The sequence below is a fragment of the Triticum dicoccoides genome, chromosome 5B (assembly GCF_002162155.2).
Source record: "Triticum dicoccoides isolate Atlit2015 ecotype Zavitan chromosome 5B, WEW_v2.0, whole genome shotgun sequence".
In the NCBI taxonomy this organism is placed as follows: Eukaryota; Viridiplantae; Streptophyta; class Magnoliopsida; order Poales; family Poaceae; genus Triticum; species Triticum dicoccoides.
In genome coordinates, this window is record NC_041389.1 from 217,081,908 (window position 1) to 217,087,856 (window position 5,949).

General features: G+C 42.2%; 1 long non-coding RNA gene across 16 annotated transcripts; it reads left to right on the forward strand.

Moving 5' to 3' along the window:
• The first annotated feature begins 275 nt into the window (after positions 1 to 275).
• LOC119308104 lies at positions 276 to 5,685 on the forward strand. Of its 16 annotated transcripts, none has more exons than XR_005149842.1 (8): positions 276 to 807; positions 900 to 1,035; positions 1,128 to 1,190; positions 1,269 to 1,347; positions 1,449 to 2,711; positions 2,828 to 2,934; positions 3,931 to 4,657; positions 5,417 to 5,685. It is a non-coding gene; the product is annotated as an uncharacterized LOC119308104 (long non-coding RNA). The 16 variants fall into 16 exon arrangements; XR_005149832.1 differs by having other exon boundaries at positions 278 to 807; positions 1,449 to 2,934; positions 3,931 to 4,285; positions 4,413 to 4,657; XR_005149839.1 differs by having other exon boundaries at positions 278 to 807; positions 1,449 to 2,934; positions 3,931 to 4,285; positions 4,515 to 4,657.
• The last annotated feature ends 264 nt before the right edge of the window (positions 5,686 to 5,949 follow it).

Sequence of the window (5,949 nt, forward strand, 5' to 3'; positions counted from 1 at the left end):
TTTTCTGGTTACCTCGGTCAACCGCGCCTGGCGCAGCGCTCCTCACGCGCTTCCCGCGTCCTGCGTCGTGGGGAGTTGCTGTGTCCCGCGTCAGCTGCAGAGTGGTGGGTCGACACATGTGCACCCGGATTATGCATACGCATTTGTACTAGCTCGATGACGGGTGGGCCGCCGCTGCTCTGGTCCCGCTCGTCGGCTGCTAGTACTTCTGTGTCTAGTGCGCGTGTATGCCTTTCCCGTGCGCGGTGTTGCGTCTCGTCTGCATTTGCAGTTGGAGAGAGAAGATGGACTGCAGCTACTCGATGCATCGTGCGTGCCTCACCTCCATCTGCACTTGGACAGAGAGATGGACTGGCGCCTATGACGCCATGGTCGACTCCGCGGCCGTCGCCGTCGGCGAGCCCGGGTGCACGGTGGCGCTCACGGACCACCACTGCTGCGTCGACGCTTCAGCGAGTCCTGCGACCGAGCCGAGGGCCTCGTCCAGGTGGCCGCCGCCGGCCTCGGCCCCGCCGCCTCCCGCCACAACGAGCTGTTCCGCGCGCTCGTGGACCTCCACCGCTGCCTCGACGCCTTCAGCGAGTCCCGCGACCGAGCCAAGGGCCTCGTCCAGGCGGCTGCCATGGCCCCGCCGCCTCCCACCACGACAAGCGGTTCCGCGCCGTGCGCGTGGTCGACGAAGATCTCCGGGCCGCCGCTGCCGGCTGGGAGGAGAACGAGATGGAAGAGGAGAAGAATCGCCCTCCGACCACGCTGCTGGCAGCCGAGGACAAATAGGCCAATCGATCTACCTCGTCTCCTATTCAGGTGATGTTTATCATTCTTGTTTTTTCCATGTGATGTTCATCGTTCCTCTTATTTTCTCGGTTGATGTGCTAATCATGTTAGTCTTCTAAAAGATGAATGAAATTGTGACGGGAAAGGAGAGATGGACCGGGATGTTTTGCCTCGGCGTGCCACATGGTGGCCGAGATGCGGCAGCCCCATGCTCTGTTCTGACGGGCCTCCTCTGCTCGATGGTTGCCGCTGGTTGAGGTTCGTCCTTCTCTCGTTCGGATGTTCTTCGCCGCTATTTTGGATTCGTCCTGCTAATTTCGCATGTTTGCCTTCGTTTCGTTCATGCGCAGTTTGGTACGGTTTCCTGTTGTCGCTTGCGTCGAGCCCTGGGTCCGTCTCTCCTTCTCATTGAGGTTAGTACACTCCTCTTGTGCTTGCCTATAGAATGTTTGATGAAATGCGTGTGGGCTGAAGCTTGTTCTACGATTCAGCCTACTTCTCCTGTCGCTGGCGCTTCTTCTTATCGTCCGTCCTGCTGCTTAACCAGCGTGCTTCTGCTTGCTGCCTCGGGTAAATAGGCCGTTCTGTTGCTTTTGTGATCGGCGAGTTTTCATTGCATGCCTATGTGTCGTTGTGCTCTGACCGGTTGTTTTTTTTTGTGTATTTCGCAGGTTGTACGATCTCTTCTGTCGCTGCGTCGTTCGACTCATCAAGGTTTTCTTCTTTCCTTTCTACTACATGTGTGTGTTATACTTTAAGTATCTTCTGTGTCATGTCTGCCTTGGTGATCTTTTAAATATCTGTATGTCATGCTGATCGTTTAAATGTTCCGGATATGGTCGGGCGTTGTGTGTTGTTCTTTCTCGTGCTGCTTATATTTTGTGTATGCGTGTGAGCAGGATGTGTATTCTTGTTTCCGTTGTTATACCAGTTTTGGAGGCCGTGGTAACTCGATGCCCCCACTCTTTCTGTTGTACACAGAAGCGTATTTGTCCAATTCTCAGACTAAGTTTTTGAAAGAAACCGCAGTTCATTACAATGCCAATTATGGATATGGATCCATCTTGCTGTGCTGGATGAAGGACTGGATGTAATAAGAATTGCATGTGACAAACAGGTGCCTCCTCTATGCATAAATTTTTGCTAATATCATTGAATTTCTCCTGAGATCTCTCTAGACCTTTCCAAATGTATTTTAGTTAGGTGTTTGTATTAACTAGCAGAAGAAGGGATGCAAATGGAAAGAATTTGAGATGCATAAACATAAAAGCACTAAAAGATTTGCTTGAAGCAAAGATGTCTAGCCGACATACATATGGCAAGAACCTTCAGAGATTGTCTTCTTTTCAGCTGCTATTCAGATATATACTTGCTCATAGGTCACAACTCATGAAGTTACTTCTTTTGGTTTTGATTTTGAAATATATGTGTCATAGGTCACGACTGATGAAGTTACTTCCTTTTGGTGAAGGTCTGAATATCATCAGGGTCTTGGCTGAGAGGCTGACATTTCGGAAGGTTCTCGTCTGTATAGATTAGTTGATAGAATGACAGTTTAAGTTTATTGAAGCTCTTCTCTAGGAGGCGGGTTCTGCTTTGATTTCTTGCTATTTGCAGTTCGATGCATGTGGTATCCCATATGAAATTTTACAATTTGTTTTAGCTTTTGTAGTTTTCTATTCATTATCCCTACCCATTGTGATGTGTATGTTGATATGCTTCATGGATAGAGGGATTTAATATCACTTGCTTCTCAGTCTTCTCCACCCTCGACATGCGTAGGCCAAAAAGGCGGAGACGAGTCATGGATCCTCCAGGCTATGGCTGCTGGTTGCAGACAGGGTTTAAGCACAGGAATCGCAAAAGTTGTGCCCCATGAGGCCAGCGACCCCCATGTGGCCAGCAACTAAAGGCCAGATTCATTTTCGTTGAATGTAACCTGCCTGACAGTAAATTAGTGTCACATTGGTAGTTGCCGATCTTTTAAAATTTGATTAACTAATTTGGGATCTAACAGATTCTGTAGTTGTCTGTTGTTTCTTATTTGCAGGTTATCTTTAGCTTGGAAAAAAATGAATGGACGAGCTTCAGTATGACAAGGAGAAAGCAATCTTGTTCAGTTTTAATCAGAACAGATGAAGGACAACCATGTAAAAGGTAGAGATGTCTACAAAAGAACCAACATCGCTTAGACTAGCGAGTTACAATTTGTTTTTTGTAGTGGCCATTAGCAAAATATAAATGTGAATATGATAGTACATAGTTTATGATATTTGACTGTATGTCATCACCTAAATTATACGAATCCAGCGGAATAACCCAACAACCATTTAGATTATGCTACTTTCGACCAAAAATAATTATTGACATGTATATATATATGTGAAGATCAATGTCGAGTATTTTACTTTGAAGTATAAACGAACAGTAAAAGATGAGATAGAGGCCTCCTACTAGGATAATAACAGCAAAAAAGATCAATGCACATATCTGAGAATTTTTATTCAGGCTGGGATTCTGTACATTGATATGATGTATAAGAAAGAAATAATTTATTTACTTATTTGTAGATCAGCCTTTTAGTATAGGACTGTGATTTCCAGCAAAAGAAAGTATAGGACTGTGATACTTCAATATATTCATGAAAACAAGTATTTGATATGTTCACATCTATATAACTCACTTAACTACATGCTCATGTGTGTTTTATCTTTTTCCATGATCAAATAAAGATATATGTGTGGTTTCTGATATGTGCCGAGCATGTTTTGATAGGATATTTTCTATGGTAATGTTGAAATGAAGATATATTGCTTTTAAGAAAGGAGCACTATGAAGTATTGAAGCGAGCTGAATAATGTAAAAAATATCATAGAATGAAACATTAGCTGGTGCCATCCAAACACTATTATGTACCTTCAGCAGTAATGGATCATTCGCTTTGCTTGATCAACCTTGCAACTAAATCTGTAAGATGACTTTTAAGTTTACTTGTACCTAACAAAAAAATCATCCATTTTTTAATTGATCAGACAACAGTTGTTTTATGTCTACATGTCCTTTTTTTGGTACTCAAATATATTGATTGGCATATCCTCTTTTTCAGATTCAACATTTGGCTAATTCTGGTTTCTGGTAATGCTTTCTTGACAGTGGAGCAGTCATGGGCCTGTTATAGAGATCTTGGTGAAGAACTCGTCACTGCAATTTTGTCAAATGGGCATTGAGATTGAAGTTTCTGCTTTTGTTGACTTTCTGATAAATTACAACAACATCGACAAGGTAAAGTTATGCTTCCTTGCTGTCCGATGTATCATGTTTTTTATGGTAAAGGGATAACAATTTATATGTGTGTAGGTTATGTGGGAGCCTTTCATAGAGCCCTCATATATTTAGTTAAATATACTTTGAAATGTGTTGATCATGCACTGGATGTATCTCCCAGTACTGTGTGTTGCTAAATTCAAGCAATCAGCTTAATGTTAACATATCAGAGCCCTTGATCGAGGTACATGATCTTGGCATACTGTATTTTTCAAACTTGCCAAGAGATAAATTATTCTTCTGTCCTATCTTCAAGTGATTAACATTAGTAGTTTTCTGCTGGCACTATCATCTTGATTAATGTGATTCAGGAATCAAGGCAGTGGTCTGCAGATAGAATGTAGCTACATATCTTATCTCAGGGAGCATTACACCTATTTAGCTTAGAAGTTTTTTTCTTACATTAAACTCAGCAGTGTGTGATAATTCGAGTCTCCATGGAAGCATCAGCCGGATTTGGCCGGCTCACATACGCACGCCTCCTCTTTCCCTGGTGGCTCATGGAAGCGGCGGCGTACGATGATGGCTTCCATATGGAGTAGAGGAATCATCACAGGTATGGCCTCTTCGTCCAATCTTTCTCCCCCCTCCAGTCTTGATTTCTGTTGTTTTCTTCCTGCTTAGCTATGCAAGATCAGTGCAATGTGCAATAGGCTTTTAGTTGGTCGATAGTGCTTCTGTGCTATTAGAAACTAAATAAAACTATTATCTCGTGTCATTGAAAACCATAGAGTGCTCTAGCAGTACTCAAAGTTCCTTGTAGAATTATACTGGATGCTATGGTAAGAGATTTAGAATTACCAAAGACTGAGTATCATGTCCAAGTATGTGATGCCAACAAAATATGCATTACAATTTATTTTCATATATCTATGATGTACCCTGGAAATGAAAATGCGTATATGGCTATACATAGAGTGCACTCCGGGATGAAGATATGTCACTGATTTGTCCATGGCCATATCTACATTTGTTACTTTAATTTCTATACATGTATTGATATTCTTGCTAGGAGATGTCCCCTTTGTTATTTATAGTAGCATGATTCGAAGCAGGATATAAAAATGTGATTGAATTACGATGTGGCTCTTAAGAAAATTCGTGAATGGGATAAGAACTGTGTATATGTTTTTTTTGCGGGTGAAGCTGTGTATATGGTTATTAATGCAATAGTGTGCAACGATGCAACTAAGCCATGATGAATGTGGAGTTTTATTTCTTCTATGCTTGTACCCATACAAATCCAGAATTGTTTACTTTGATGGTTTAACACATGTAGTCAGGAAAATGCATTAATCTTTTGTTTTTTTAGCAGATGGTTCTTATGTTACATGTCCAAAGGAGAGCATTGTTTCACGGAAGCATGGGATAACACCCACGCCAGTGACCAGTGAAGAAAGGGCTCATGAACAAGATGAATAACTTTCAACCATTTTATGTTTACAGGGAAAGACACTTTTTGTTAAATTAGTCTTGTCGATTTTCGTCTGTGTTATCGTATTCTATCTCTTCTATTATATCCAAATTACTATATGATGTAATTGACCACTCTTATTAAGAACTGGGCACAGTGGTTTATGTGTATATACATCTATTGTAGATAGCAAGCCCCCGCTTTCCTCAACTAAGAGAGATTAAATTTGTTGCCATATGTGCTTGCCCGTAACAAAATCGACTAAACCATGAATTTCTTTTCGTCGCTAACATGTAATCAGCAGGTCTTTGTGCCATTTGGCGCAATGGGTCCACTAGTATTAATGAAATTCTGTCAGTAGGAGCCTCTCCTGCTGTCTTGATCGCTAAAAAAAAGGAAAGTTCTAGGAGGTATTTTTGCAATAATAATCTAGG